General features: G+C 50.3%; 1 protein-coding gene across 1 annotated transcript in view; it reads left to right on the top strand.

Annotated features, from left to right (window-relative positions):
• The window catches only part of LOC144273988 (C-type lectin domain family 2 member D-like), a 209,013-nt gene that overhangs the window by 129,403 nt on the left and 66,057 nt on the right, over nt 1-13,553 (top strand). The window lies entirely within an intron of this gene.

Raw genomic sequence — 13,553 nt, 5'->3', positions numbered from 1 at the left:
GGCCAGGCTTTAGAGCCAAAACGGCTGAGGTTCTTTAATTGTGTTGGCTGCTTTACAGTAAACCAGAGAAAACAAGTCAGGCTTATGCACAAATGGTTACCAAAATTTATTAAGCTAGATTCTAATCATATGGTTACAAAATTGCTAGTGCCTACTTATTTAAATGTAGAGATGTTACACACACAAACAAGTTACAAAACTGAAGCCACAATCCCAAAGAAAGAAAACAAAGTATAGAGCTCTATTTCAAAATATGTGTACACTAAAGATAGGAGATCAGGTGTGGGTGCTTCTTACCCTCCTTGCATCTCTCAATTCCAGCGGTGCTAAGCCAGGATCGGTCACTCAGCTCCACGTAAAGACGAATAAGGGACAAGGCTTAGGGAGTGGGGCTTGCAGCTGAACAGGACATGGGGCAGGGTCTTGTTGGAGTAGCCGCACTTCCTGCAATGCTTGTCTCGGTTCCTGTGGTGGATGGCTCCGTTGAGTGGGACGCAGTTGAGCCGGGCATGGTGGATGAACCGCCAGTCAGTGAAATGGGTGAAGCCACCCCCGGTGAGGAAGTAGTTGGTGGTGTCCCATTTGCTGGTCAGCTCAAAGGCTTTACCCTGGTCCAGTTTACGCTTCAGGGTTTCCACATACAGTGAGTGGATGGCTGTCCCTTGGGGTGATGATGGTGTTGTCATCAGACCTCATCTGCAGCACCAGGACTCCCAGCTCCTGGCGCTCCTCGCACCACTCTGAGTGGCAGCCGATGCACTTCCCCAGGTGACACGTGGCGTTGCAAGCGTGGGACCACAGTGAAGCAATGTCGCACCCATCCCGTCCAAATTCGCCATCCAGGGAGCCATTCAGGAAGGTGACAATGTCTTGGTTGGAGGGGGCTCTGCTGATCTGCTTCTTTGTCACGTCACGGAGGGCGTTCACTGCAATGTTCCTTACTGTGGAGTCGGGACACGTCAGCAGGTGGAAGGTGTGGGTGATCATCGGAACGTCGCACAGGTCACCCTTAAGGGGGACGTTGGCACCTCCATGCCTGTGGGCTATGTAGACTAGCTCGTTGCTGGCTCTCTGGGGACGGAAAAGCCACTTCTTCACCAGCTGCCAGATGATCTTGTCTGCCTTGTTGAGGGGTACCTTCGCCATGGCAGATTCACTTAGGACAAACGAGATGCAGGGGATCAGAAAGGTGTTCAGCGTGTTTATCTTCTGCCACAGTGCCAGAAGGGAGGTGTCTATCTTGGCGGCATTCTGCAAGATCTCCTGGATGGCGTCCTCGGGTGTCTGCCGGATAGGGAAACCCGTCGGCAAGCCGAGGTGCTGGTATGGCTGCCCATCTACCAGGGGGATGACAGCCTCACCCTGGATCTGGAAACCCATCTCCCTTTTGCTGTCATCGATGTGGAGAGTTGTGCACTTCTTTGCATTGAAGTGGAGCCCCATCCAGTCAGCAGCTCGACTGGTGGCATCTAGCATACCGTGGAGGCTCTCTGGATTGTCTGCGGTCAGGACCGGGTCATCCGCGTAAGCCAGGATGCTCACCCTCTCATGGTGGAGGTTGAAGCCATCTGTACCATTGGAGATCGCTCACAGCAACGGCTCCATGTGAGGTTAAAGATGATGGGGCTGAGGGGACAGCCGTGCTTAACTCCACTCCAGATCAGGATCTCGGTGGTCTCCCCTTCGGCTGAGCAAATGGTGGTGCTGCATCCCTCGTACAGCTCTCGGATCACATGAAGGAAGTTCTCTGGCATCCCAAATTCCTGGAGCGTGGCAAAGTTGTGATGGTGGGGCATGGACCCAAAGGTGTTAGCCAGGTCAAGCCACTCTACTGCGCACTGCCTCCACTGCCTTCTGGCCATTTGGATGCAGTTTGGAGGATGAAGTTGTGTTCATAGCAGCCCTCGCAGGACATGAAGGCTTTCTGGATGGAGCTGATGGGTCCCCTGCCCACCGACCACTCCATGATCCTCGATGCCAGGCAACTGGCATACAGCTTGTACATTGTGGAGCAGAGGGAGATGGGCCTCCAGTTGCTGGGGTCATCCGGCTCGCCCTTCTTGTACACCAGCACCATCATGGCCTTCTTCCAGGTGCTGGGAGTCCAGCAGAATCGCTTGCACTGGTTGAAGAGCGTGGCGAGGACCAGGCAGCCAGAATCTTGCTTTTTCAGGAGGCTGTAGGGGACGCCGTCTTTCCCAGGAGTCGTGTTTTTTGTTTTGAGAGTCTGGCCATCACTTCCTTGGGCGTACGGTCAGGCTGCAGGACGCCTGCTTCGTCGACACGGGGCAGGGGGCAGAGGCACTCTGGGTGCTGCGTGTCACTCCGGGCTGTGCGTCAAACACATCACTGAAGTCGCTGTAGAGACGCTCAGATGGGATCGTGCAGTAGGGCGAGGGCCCATCTAAGATCTCCCTCATGGCCTTGGAGTGGTTCGCCCGGTACAGCTTTCGGATCCTGGAAGCCGCTTCTGGATCGTAGCGGCGGCTGGTGTCTCTCCTTCTGGCTCCCCTGGTGGTGGTGGTGTTGTGGTTCACAGCTGGCATTCTGTGGGCAGGCGAGGCGTTCTCCTGGTTCATACTCCTCCCTGGGATCAATTTCCAAGGACAGTTCTCAGGTGAGCCTGTCTACAAGGAGGTCAAAGCCGTCAAAGGAAGCCGTTGCTTGTAGCTCCTCGGTCCAGGCAGTCTCCCATAGCGTGGCAGCCCTCACCATTGACCGCTGGTCCTCAGGGTCCTCGACCTCTTCCGGTGCAGGCTTTGAGCCTGCTGCATGGTTGGCCTGCGGTCTCTCTTGTGGGTCAGGATTCCCATCGGTTGGGTGCTGGGGCAGGATCTCTGGCGGGATACTGGTGTTGGTAGTGGTCAGAGAGATGCGGTCCGACTCGGGGGTTGCTGGGACACCGCCGGTCCTTCTATGAGTGGCTGCTGCCTGGGTGGTTGCTGCTGGAGCGTGAGATCTCCTGTAGGCCATGTTCCGCGAATAGACTTGGGGCCGTGCTGGTCCGTCTGCAATGAAGACCTGGTGCTTTGGTGTGGCGATGGGGCTGGTTCCTCCAGTGATGCCTGGAGTTTGTAGGGCAATCTGGGGCATGGCGCTGGCTCCTCCAGTGGCTGGAGTTCAAAGGGTGGTCTTAGGCGTGGCGCTGGCTCCTCTCTCTGATGGCTAGAGTTGGCAGGGCGGTCTGGGGGGGTGCTGGCTCCTCTGCCTGCTGGAGCTCAGGGCAGTCTGAGGCATGGCTCTGGCTCCTCCGGTGGTTGGAATTCACAGCGTGGTCCGAGGGGCGGCGCTGGCTCTTCCAGCGACAAGATCTCGAGCAGCTATGCGTGGTGGGGCGCTGATCCTTCTGGGGACGGAGACATACTGGACAGGTGGCGAGGCAGCACTGAGTCGTCTTAGCATGGAGATCTGCTTGGCGATATGCAAGGGTGAGACAGGCCTCCTGCTGGCAAGGACCTGGGTGATGTTCCCTGAGGCAGCAGGTACTTTCTCAATCACAGCATCCCGTTCTGTGGGCCTGGCGATGGGGCTTCTTGGTGGCAGCTTATGAGGTTGGCTTTCTTTGTTGAGGCTCAGGAGAAGCGGGTCAGCAGGCAACAGGAGGGCTGGGAGCTGGGGCAGGAGACTGTGTTCCCTTGAGGTGTTTCCTGCAGGTGACTTGGTGCATCTTGCATTGCTTCTGCGTCTCAAAGGGCAGGCTGCAGAGGGTACAGCTGAAGGCGACCCGCTTGCTGTGGCATCTCTTCAGGTACCTGGTGACGCCACCAAGGAGGTGGAAGCTTCAGGGCAGAGAGCAGATGGGGCAGATGAGCATGTCCGCAGCAAGGGGGTACAACAGGTAGATGGGGTGCTCAAAGTAGCAGTAGCTCCAGAGTAGCAGCAGTGGAATACATCTTCACAGCAACATCAGTTTTTTCAAAAATGGCAGCAGCAGAATCCATCTTCAGAGCAGGTGTTGTAGACATCCATCAAATAAAAAATTAAACTGATAAGAGCAGGTACTACACTCGATCTGAGCTCCAAGGAGCCGAGAAACTTGAGAGAGGAGGTAGGCAGCCTGCCAGTGTATGCTCATATATTACACTCCCACCATACCCTGTAAAACTTTAGTTTTATCTCTTACCTCTTTCCATTATACTAACAATCCCATCTGGCCAGGCAGAAGCAACACACACAAGTGTCTTGTCCTTTGGTCAAACATATTAGTATAATATAAGAATATCTAGATAAGAGTATCTAAAATCAAATGGGCAAACAAGATGCAAAATTCTATCTCAGGCAGGGCTGGCCTTACCATGAGGTGAACTGAGGTGGCCACCTCAGGTGCCAGACTGTGGGGGGAGAGGGGGAGCGCCACAAGGACCCAGAGTGTAGAAAATTGTCTGCTGCTGGTGCATCTGTATTCTCTCTGCTCTAGATGCACAGAGATGGTGGAGTGCTGTGCTGGGGGAAGGACGGCACAAGAGACATAACAGGCAGCTAGGAGAAAAGGTGAGACGGAATAACAGAAAGCAGCAGGGGCTGCAGGGAGAGAGAGGAGGGGGAGCAGGCTTGTCCCCTTGTCTGCCCCGGCCCAGCGCCTGGAGCAACAGCTTGGATGTACTTCCCTCACTACCTGATCCTGCACCGCAACCAGCACTATGGGGAAACTTTGGTTCCTGAGTTCCTACTAGCGCTATATTGCCTTCAAAATCAACTACACACGGGTTACAATTTAGCTGCATTTCAACTTTTTTATTTAACTGCATCAGTTTAATTAAGCATCACTCAATCTAATCTAGAGCAATTCATTTGTGTATCTGGCCGGTGGTCTTATTACTCCATCTTCAGAGCAGTCCCTGGCCCCATGCTATTGTTGTTTTCCGACTGACCACTTGAGATTCAGTTGTGGCGTCTGGTATTGTTAGCGTCTCTGGGTTGGATGTTGACACTCTTGCTGTTTGTATTGTCTTTTCAGGTTTTAGACCTTCTTCTGTCAAGTGATGCACCACATATTTTATCTCTGTTAGAGCCAACTTGCATTTCCTTTTGTTCAGTTTCAGGTTCCTTTCACAACGCTTGTCAAGTAGTCTCTTGAGTCTTTCATCACGTTCTCATATGGTGTTCCCCCACACCATAATGGCATCTGTATTATAACATTCAACACCCTCCAGATCTTCACAGGTCTGTTAGGTCACTGTTGGGTATTCTTCAGGAGCAGAACAGATGCCAGAAAGGAATTTTGGTAAATCTGTACCTGTCAAATGGTATGTCAAATATACAAAGTCTAGAACATTTTTTTCATCCAGCTGTACTTGTCGAAATCTACTACGGCATCTAAAATAGTGAAAACGGTAGCTTTTACTAGCTTGCTGGCAATTTCTTCTACTTTAGGGAATTGAAAATGTTCCCTTCTTATTGTTTTGTTCATATCTACATGTCTACAACCCCCCGCCTCTTTCCCGATGCTCCCCCCACAAGCCGCCCCAGCAGCGCCAGGGGCGCGTTTCTCGGGGACTCTCTCGGCTTCGGTCACGCCGGGGGTGTCACTGGGCTCCGGACGGGGAGCAGGGCGAGGCTTGTGGCTGGTCTCTGGCAGCGGAGGGGTTAACCCTGTGGCTCGCTGCTGAGGGCGGGGAAGTTGCTCTGGCTCTTGCTGCTCCGCAGCTCCGGGGCTGAACTTCCCGGGTCAGACGCCGCCGCCGCCTCCATCGTGAGCCGGAGCCCGGGCTGAGCCGCTGCTGCTCCCAGCGGGGTGTGTGCGGGGAGAGCCCTTCCCCAGCGCCCCTCGGGGCCCAGCCGCGGGGACTTTCTGCGGGGGCTGGAAGCAGCCCCTGGGCAGCCCCGGGCTCTGCCGACACCAGCCCCTGAGCCGGAGCCTGCAGGGGCGGGTGCAGGGCGGGTGGGATGTTACAGAAGCACAGAATCCCCGATCAGCTTGTGTGTCCGCACAAAGCGGCCTGAGATGTGCCCGAGCTGCTGTTCTCATGGCCTGGCTTGCGCTGCCTTCTTGTCCTGAGCCCTGTAAAGTCGTTTCGCTCCTTAAGTCACTTACTTTTCAAACTGTTTTTATTGCTCTGAGACCTTCATCCTTTCCCTTCATTAACATTGTGCAGAGGGCTGTTCTTATGCATCATTCTGTGTATTTTTAATAGCAAGAGATCACTGAAAATATTCTGGTGCTGGTCGTTACAGCAATCCCATCACACACTGTTTCTAGTGTAGCACTTCCTGTTGGTACTGCAATTGTAGTTTTTCATTATAATTTTTTGTTCTTTTTTTTCCTACACAAGTTTATTCTTTGGGACCACGTGATATCAAGGCTAACAGATTTCTTGGGTTAGTGTCAGAACACTCCCCCCCCCCCCCCCCCCGCTGATAATAGCTCACCTTAGCTCACTGATCACTCTCTTTATAGTGGGTATGGCAACACCCATTTTTTCATGTTCTCTGTGTGTGAATCATAGAATATCAGGGTTGGAAGGGACCCCTGAAGGTCATCTAGTCCAACCCCCTGCTCAAAGCAGGACCAATCCCCAACTAAATCATCTCAGCTAGGGCTTTGTTAAGCCTGACCTTAAAAACCTCTAAGGAAGGAGATTCCACCACCTCCCTAGGTAACGCATTCCAGTGTTTCACCACCCTTCTAGTGTGGGAAAAGTTTTTCCTAATATCCAACCTAAACCGTCCCCACTGCAACTTGAGACCATTACTCCTCGTTCTGTCATCTGCTACCACTGAGAACAGTCTAGACCCATCCTCTTTGGAACCCCCTTTCAGATAGTTGAAAGCAGCTATCAAATCCCCCCCTCATTCTTCTCTTCCGCAGACTAAACAATCCCAGTTCGCTCAGCCTCTCCTCATAAGTCATGTGTTCCAGTCCCCTAATCATTTTTGTTACCCTCCACTGGACTCTTTCCAATTTTTCCACGTCCTTCTTTTAGTGTGGGGCCCAAAACTGGACACAGTACTCCAGAGGAGGCCCCACCAATGTCAAATAGAGGGGAACGATCATGTCCCTCGATCTGCTGGCAGTGCCCCTACTCATACATCCCAAAATGCCATTGGTCTTCTTGGCAACAAGGGCACACTGACTCATATCCAGCTTCTCGTCCACTGTAACCCCTAGGTCCTTTTCTGCAGAACTGCTGCCGAGCCATTCGGTCCCTAGTCTGTAGCGGTGCACTGGATTCTTCCATCCTAAGTGCAGGACTCTGCACTTGTCCTTGTTGAACCTCATCAGATTTCTTTTGGCCCAATCCTCTAATTTGTCTAGGGCCCTCTGTATCCTATCTCTACCCTCCAGCGTATCTACCGCTCCTCCCAGTTTAGTGTCATCTACAAACTTGCTGAGAGTGCAATCCACACCATCCTCCAGATCATTAATGAAGATATTGAACAAAACCAGCCCGAGGACTGACCCTTGGGGCACTCCATTTGATACTGGCTGCCAACTAGACATGGAGCCATTGATCACTACCCGTTGAGCCCGACAATCTAGCCAGCTTTCTATCCACCTTATAGTCCATTCATCCAGCCTTTCTTTAACTTGCTGACAAGAATACTGTGGAGACCATGTCAAAAGCTTTGCTAAAGTCAAGGAACAATACGTCCACTGTTTTCCCCTCATCCACAGAGCCAGTTATCTTGTCATACAAGGCAATTAGATTAGTCAGGCGTGACTTGCCCTTGGTGAATCCATGCTGACTGTTCCTGATCACTTTCCTCTCCTCTAAGTGCTTCAGAATTGATTCCTTGAGGACTTGCTCCATGATTTTTCCAGGGACTGAGGTGAGGCTGACTGGCCTGTAGTTCCCAGGATTCTCCTTCTTCCCTTTTTTAAAGATGGGCACTACATTAGCCTTTTTCCAGTCATCCGGGACTTCCCCCAATCTCCATGAGTTTTCAAAGATAATGGCCAATGGCTCTGCAATCACAGCCGCCAACTCCTTTAGCACTCTCGGATGCAGCGCATCCAGCCCCATGGACTTGTGCTTATTCAGCTTTTCTAAATAGTCCTGAACCACTTCTTTCTCCACAGAGGGCTGGTCACCTCCTCCCCATGCTGTGCTGCCCAGCACAGCAGTCTGGGAGCTGACCTTGTTCGTGAAGACAGAGGCAAAAAAAGCATAGAGTACATTAGCTTTTTCCACATCCTCTGTCACTAGGTCGCTTTCCTCATTCAGTAAGGGGCCCACACTTTCCTTGACTTTCTTCTTGTTGCTAATATACCTGAAGAAACCCTTCTTGTTACTCTTAACATCTCTTACTAGCTGCAACTCCAGGTGTGATTTGGCCTTCCTGATTTCACTCCTGCATGTCCGAGCAATATTTTTATATTCCTCCCTGGTCATTTGTCTAAGCTTCCACTTCATATAAACTTCTTTTTTGTGTTTAAGATCAGCAAGGATTTCACTGTTAAGCCAAGCTGGTCGCCTGCCATATTTACTATTCCATCTACACATTGGGATGGTTTGTCCCTGTAACCTCAATGAGGATTCTTTAAAATACAGCCGGCTCTCCTGGACTCCTTTCCCTCTCATGCTAGTCTCCCAGGGGATCCTGCCCATCAGTTCCCTGAGGGAGTCAAAGTCTGCTTCTCTGAAGTCCAGGGTCCGTATTCTGCTGCTCTCCTTTCTCCCTTGTGTCAGGATACTGAACTCGACCATCTCATGGTCACTGCCTCCCAGGCCTCCATTTGAGAAGCATTTCCAGCTGGGGGCAAGCCAACAGACAGTCTGTGCAGATGGAAACTACAGGCTTTTTCTTTGCCAGGATGTAGATTTTTGTCCCGCCCTGTTTCTTGCCAAAGAATGGCCATGTAGCAGGTAATGATCCATCAGCCTTGTTTTCACCTGGCGGAGGCATCAGTTTGCTCTTTGTCTCTGAGGAACTGGTTTGGCCATTTCAGACTTACTTGTAAAGCATATTTTTAGTTATGATTGCAGCTTATGTTTATAACTTCACATACAATGCAGCTACTTGCATTTTGCCATGATGATATTGGTCAGCAAATGATGAGTTTTTCAATGATACCTCACAAGGCATGCCTTGTCGTCAGTTGTTGGCTACGTGTATGTTCTCTCTGTGTGCTGCACCAGCTCTGTGCAGATATCTGACGCAGGAGACCTCGCTGAAACTGCCCAAAAACATCACAGACTCAGGTCATGGGAAGGTGCTCAGCCAGGTTTATTGCCAACAAAGCACTGTAGTATTGCCCTGGTCACATGTACACTAATACATGAATGCCCGTGACAATGGACCAGCTCAGTGAGTGTTGGGACTTTCTGCTTTCCCCTTGGCCAAAAACACCCCTTCTGTGACCTCTCTTTTATACACTGAGACGAACAAGCTATGTATTGCCCCTCTGACATGGTTAGTTACCACCCTTTACCTGGCATCTGTAGGCTCAATCAAAACATCCCTATCCATCACCTTGTCATGCTGACCTTATTCTTAGGAGGGGTCAGTGTGTCCCTGTATCATCTTCAGGGAGTGTGTTTACACCATAACCTTGTATCTGAGCAGCAATAGTGAGTGCCAACTCCTCAGGGCTTGGAGGTCCCTCTTCTCCAGCAGCAGGGAGAGCACAGCCCACCTGCATGACAGGAGGAGCACCATGCTGCCCAGGGGCTCTGCCCAGATGATGGCAAGGTCTGCGGCAAGGACATCCCAGAATGTGCAGTAAAACTGCATGGTCAGCCATTGATGCCTGCAGATTTGTTAGTGGACATCAAACAGAGGGCTTCTGAGAGCTTGGCCAGAGTGAGAGGAAGCTGTAGTCAGTCTCGGTCACCCAGGCCGACCTTCAGGAGCTCATCCCACAGGGCCACTCCAATGTCAGTATTGGTTGATCCAGAGAGAAAATGTTGGTGTAGAAAGCTCTCACCCTTTATCACATGTGCTCCAGATCCACAAGAGGGGTGCCATCTTCTGCTAGGAGATAGGTGATGTGGTTTTTTTGCTCTTCTGCTCTTCTCCAGAGCACAGAAGAAGCAGGAGCCACAACACATCTCCTAAAGGGGTCCGATACATGACCAGACAAAAGCAACTTGGACCTAGTGTTTCTCCCAACACACACTGTGCAGGGACAGATTTTCAGGGTTGGTAGCCATGCATCTCTCCACCTCCATGACCTTCCATTCCAACTTATCAATCACGGCTTCCATCACTGCTCCATCCCTCCTTCAGCTGCTTGTCAGTGGACCAGTTCATAGAAGGTCAGACCTTGTGGTCGGAATGGGAGTCAGGCCTAGTCATTGGAATCCAGAATCCAAATGCCAGAGCCAAAGGTCAAGACGGTTGGAGTGAGGAATCAGAGCCGAGGGTTGGAACTGGATTACCAGGAGTCAGGGAAGGCAGGACCAGGGCTGGTTCTGATCAGGAGAGGAACAAGACTGGGTGCAGGGTAAAAGCTGGACTGGAGCTGTGGAGGAGTGAAGCAGGAGTAGGGCTTGGAGAGATGAGCACAAGGAGGCAGACAGTCCATGGCCATGTGCCTTGAGCAGCGAGTGAGATACTACTGCTGCTGTGCTTAAGAACCGGCTTTCTAGCTTCCTCAGCCAATCAGGCAGGGCAGGTCATCAGGCAGCCTAGCCAACTCGTTAGGGTGTCAGGAGCACAGAGCAAGTGCAGCTGCAGGGCCCTACTCCTGACACTGGTCTGGTGGGGTAGTCTCAGCAAAACAGCTTGACACTCACCTTGACCACTTCCCAACATCTCCGTGCCTCTACAGTCACCAGTCCAGCCAAACCTCCCGGAAGGACTCCACAAAGCCAGCATCCTCTTACATGGTATTATTACAATGCCAGCAAGCCAGCCTGAGCTGCTCAGCTACGAGGGGGTGTCACCGTGCCTCAGGGGGTCACAACTGAGAATACCAAATTCAGGACAAACGGCTAAGCAATAGGGCAGACACACCCCAAAACTGGTGATTATTCTTCCATAAGATATACCAAACCAGCAACGAAAGTAAACTTCTGTCTCACCATGCTGGCTAACAAGAAGTCAGAAATGCAGCCTCCTTTGATATTCCAGTCCTTTTTTCAACACGCAGACTCTAGACTTATTGATGAGTGCTTATTTAAAACCAATTTAATCAACCAGAGGGTTCTTCTGATTCCCAAGGACAAGCCATGTACCCAGGTCAATATATAACTCAGATCTTACCCAATAATCATGCTGTTGCCAATCCTTTAGTATCTAATATCTAAAGGTTTATTTATCAGAGAAGAGAAAGAGGGGAGAATTAAAATCGGTTAAAGGAATCAAATACATATGCACATTGCAAAGTTTTTGTATCAGGTTTGAGGCAGTAATGACATAAACTACTGGCTTGTTAAGTCTCTGCTTCCTTCCAAAAGATTGGAAGGTCAGAATGCTCCTATTAGTATAAGTCTATAGTCCAGAGATCAGAGCAGGGAAGACGCAAAATGGAGATGTTTCCATTGTGTTTGTTGATGGGCCATCAATTGAATACTCCATTCACAATGTGCAGGCTAGACTAGATGTAAACTACCTTGAGGGTGTTACCACAGGAGCAAACATATTTGAAATACAGGTACATAGTCAATATTAATAACTGGAAATACAAAAAATGATATACACATACAAACAGGATAAACATAGTCAGCAAATCATAACTTTTCCCTTGATACCTCACATGACATTTTGCACAAGATTTGGTAGCAACAATGATGTACATGGTCCTATTTTAATCATGTAATGTCACAGGGGGACCTTCCCAAGGACTAAATGATGGTCCAAGAAGGGGTCTGGCTGAATGTGTGAGGAATGGGCCCACAAGATATAAAAATGTGAAAGGTAGATTCTTTCCAACCGAGGGGTGTGACTGAGCCACCTGCACCCAGAAAAAGGTGAAGGAGGTGGAGTACTGGGCACCCGAGGAAGGTTGGGAAACAACATAAAGAGGCTGCTGCTGGCAGAGTAGAACCAAGGCAGCAGAAGGAGAGCTCAGCTGTAGCCATAGCCACACACGCCCCCGGAGGATCAGCACAGCCAAATGCCACCATGGCCAGCTGCAGGAGCAGAAGCTAATTTGGGCAGCCTGAAGGCCCGCATAGGCAGTAAGGTATCAGGAGCGTCGGAAGGGCCTGAAGCAGCCAACCAAGGATTCACCTAGTTGCTCAGAGAACTTTCTCTGTCTCCTTCTGGATTAAGTAGTGCATCCAAGCCAAATAGTAAGGTTAGCCGTCGCCCCCACTCAGGAGCTTTGTGAACAGAGCCCTTGGGGAGCTACAACTCTGCTAGATCCTTTCTCTACAAGCTCTAAGTGACCTGCCAGGCGGCAGCTGCAATCTGAGCACTGCCTCTGGGCCTCGGTTTCAGACCTGCAAGCCCTCACAAGAGCTCACGTTTTAAGTAATGTGTTCCTGTTCTGGCGTGGGATGCGGGGAATGGAACTGGCCATGATGGAGATTTAGTTGTACCCTGGAGAGTGAAGCAGAATGCTCAACTCCCCTGGGCAATAATCTGGGCCATTCCCGAGGCAGAGGTAATGCACCTTTACTCCAGATGAGTGTCATGGGATCTTGTATGGTCTATAGCCCAGTCTCTGTAAGATTGGGAAGAAGCCTCTCTGGGTGGGTGTCAGGGTTCCCTCTCCATTCTGAACTCTAGGGTACAGATGTGGGGACCTGCATGAAAGACCCCCTAAGATTATTTCTACCAGCTTAGGTTAAAAACTTCCTCAAGGCACAAATCCTTCCTTGGACAGGTACTGCCGCCACCACCAAGTGATTTAACAAAGAATCAGGGAAAGGACCACTTGGAGTTCCTATTCCCACAAAATATCCCCCTAAGCCCTTACAACCCCCTTTCCTGGGGAGGCTTGAGAATAATATCCTAACCAATTGGTTACAAAGTGATCACAGACCCAAACCCCTGGGTCTTAGGACAATAGAGAAATCAGTCAGGTTCTTAAAAGAAGGATTTTATTTTATTTTCTTTAAAAGGTAAAAATCCCCTCTGTAAAATCAGGATGGAAAATAACTTTACAGGGTAACAAAAGATTCAAAAACACAGCAGAACTTCCTCTAGGCTTAGTTTCAAAGTTACAAAAAACAGGAATATACCTCCCTCTAGCAAAGGAAAAATTCACAAGCAAAACAAAAGATAATCTAAGACGCCTTGCCTTGCTTTTACTTACAATTTTTGTCATATGAGAGCCTTTTAGGATGGTTTATAGGAGAAGGAGTTTTCTGACCTGATGCTTCTCTGCTTCCCAAGAGAACACGCACCACAAAGCCTTCCCCCATCAAGATTTGAAAGTATCTTCTTTCCCCATTGGTCCTTTTGGTCAGGTGTCAGCCAGGTTATTTGAGCTTCTTAATCCCTTACAGGTAAGGAGGAATTCTAGGCTACCCTTAGCTGTATTGTTATGAGAGTGGGTGACTCAGATCCTGGGTCCTGAAGTAGTAATAGGGCTGACCTTAATAAACAAGATCAACACATGATAAATTGTTTCCCAAGCAGGATTTCCAATTTCCAAACCTAATGTGAACTCCTGGATGAAGCGAGGGGAGGAGCTGCACATCCCGAATCTCCAAGGCTAT

Source organism: Eretmochelys imbricata, chromosome 14, assembly GCF_965152235.1.
Source record: "Eretmochelys imbricata isolate rEreImb1 chromosome 14, rEreImb1.hap1, whole genome shotgun sequence".
Taxonomy (NCBI): domain Eukaryota; kingdom Metazoa; phylum Chordata; order Testudines; family Cheloniidae; genus Eretmochelys; species Eretmochelys imbricata.
Note: the sequence above shows the minus strand (reverse complement) of the source record. Positions and strands in the feature narration are given on the sequence as shown.